Raw genomic sequence first — 2,357 nt, 5'->3', positions numbered from 1 at the left:
TTGTGGATTGACGATGCATCACATGCATTCACGTGTTCAAACCACAACGCATCCACCATCGCATAAAACTAAAAACTAACATGAAAACAGTACCACGGTCCACGGCTGGTAAGTTCTGTCTTTAAATAGCAACTCCCACAGGCTCGAGTTGCAACGCACAAACACACACTAAAACATATACACCACAGACACACACACACAGAGAGAGAGAGAGAGACCATGGAGGGTGTGGTGATTAGACACCGGACTGTGGAGGTGAACGGCATATCGATGCACGTGGCGGAAGCCGGCCCCGAGGTGGACGCCAAGGGGGCGTTGTTGTTCCTGCACGGCTTCCCGGAAGCTGTGGTACTCGTGGCACCATCAGATGGACCACTTGGGGGCTTGTGGTTACCGTTGCGTCGCGCCTGACCTCCGTGGCTATGGTGGCAGCACTGCACCACCGGATGTGGCCTCTTACACAGCCTTTCACATAGTTGGTGACCTTGTTGCGCTCCTCGACACCTTAGGGCTTGCGAAGGTACAATTAAGCTTTCCTTGTAACCAAATAATATAGTTTGTTTTTCGATTATCCAGAGAAGACACATGAGCACACACAAACAACACATCCCCACCATACACAGGCCCATAGCACGTCTGCAAATCAAATGCTAACACTGATTATGATCGAAAATACATTACGACATCTCATAAAATGATATTGTTCAGTGTTGGAGGGAGTAAGAAAATATTTTGTTTAAGCGTTAAAATTTGAAAATGCATTCTATGTGAAATTGTGGCAAAGTAAATAAAATAAAATGTACATGTAACAAACAAAATGCACCATGGTTGAAATGAAGGTGTTTGTGGTCGGGCATGACTGGGGCGCGCTCATCGCATGGTACCTGTGCCTCTTCCGTCCGGAGTGTGTGACAACACTCGTCAACACCAGCGTCGCCTTCATGCGCCATATCATGATCCGCAATGGGCCCGACTTCGTGAATCCCATCGAGTACTTCAACCGCGCATACGGCCCCAACTACTACAAGTGCCGCTTCCAGGCAAGACACCAACACACATTTGTTTGGAACTTTCAGCTGGTCTCTGTATTATCAGATGCACACGAATAACTATTGCTGCAAAATCATTAAAATATATATATATATATGTGTATGGTTCACGTACAGGAGCCAGGTGTTGCGGAGAAGCAATTCGGCCCGGCGCACGCCAAGCGCCTGATGAGGCAAATGTTGTGCCATTGCTTTAGCCACGGCGTGTTCTGTGATGAGGAGATGGATGACAACAAGTACCCAACATCACCGCTTCCGCCTTGGCTCACCGAGGCAGACATTGACTATTTTGTCACCTCCTTTGAAAAGACTGGCTTCACTGGAGCCATCAACTACTATCGCAACTTTGACAAGAACTGCGAGCTGGCGGCACCGTGGGCAGATGCCAAAGTGCAGGTGCCGACCAAGTACATTGTGGGCGACGGTGACATCACGTACAACTTTGAGGGGATCCAGGATTACATCCATGGTGGTGGGTTTAAGGAGGATGTTCCGCTCCTAGATGAGGTGGTCATCATCCCCGGCGCTGGCCACTTTATCCAGCAGGAGAGGGCCCAGGAGGTCAACAACCATATCTATGACTTCATCATCAAGTTCTGATCTCGAAATCCAGATGGACTCAAGTATCCATGTGCAGTTGTTGTTTGATCTTGCATGTAGCTGTTTATTGTAACGTCATTTGTTTATCTCTCTATTTCCATTCAAGGTGTGTATATGGGTTGTTGTATATTGTATCTGTGCACGTACATTAAGGTTTTCACCTGTGCTGGCGTGCAGCACGATCGAGGGGTCATCGTGCAGAACGACCGAGGGCCTGTGCCAGTGTCATGCCTTATTACAGATTTTTCTTCCACACTAAGCTCTAGTCTGACCCTATCAACTAGTTCACAAAGAATTGGATCCTTAGGGAAAAAATAAGGCACGGCTTCATGTGCACACAAACTCCACACTAGTTGTGCGAGATTAAATGTTGACCGTGCCACAAATATGTAAGTGCACTACATTGTGGTACACCATGCTACATAAAAAAGGAATATGTGAAGGATTAACTCGATGCAGGGGATTGAGGTTGGTCGTAATATAATGAAGTGAACTATTTTAAAGGATATAAAGCTTGTTCCTATGGTCCTATTAGCTAAACTTCATAGACCAGATATGTCATATAGAACTGATCTACAACCTCTGAAACTGATTCATATAATACTCACATTATAGACTAAGATGAGTACATTCTGGTTTCAATAGATCTAACTATTGGTGCGGTGTCTCCACCCTTCCACTGTTCGACTGTTCGGGTTTTAGATTGGG

At 46.2% G+C, this 2,357-nt stretch overlaps 1 pseudogene; it reads left to right on the top strand.

Annotated features, from left to right (window-relative positions):
* Positions 1-219: 219 nt before the first annotated feature.
* On the top strand, positions 220-1,649 carry LOC119273744 (annotated as a pseudogene).
* Positions 1,650-2,357: the final 708 nt, after the last annotated feature.

Source organism: Triticum dicoccoides, chromosome 3A (genome assembly GCF_002162155.2).
Source record: "Triticum dicoccoides isolate Atlit2015 ecotype Zavitan chromosome 3A, WEW_v2.0, whole genome shotgun sequence".
Taxonomy (NCBI): Eukaryota; Viridiplantae; Streptophyta; class Magnoliopsida; order Poales; family Poaceae; genus Triticum; species Triticum dicoccoides.
This window is presented reverse-complemented; position numbering and strand designations above follow the sequence as displayed.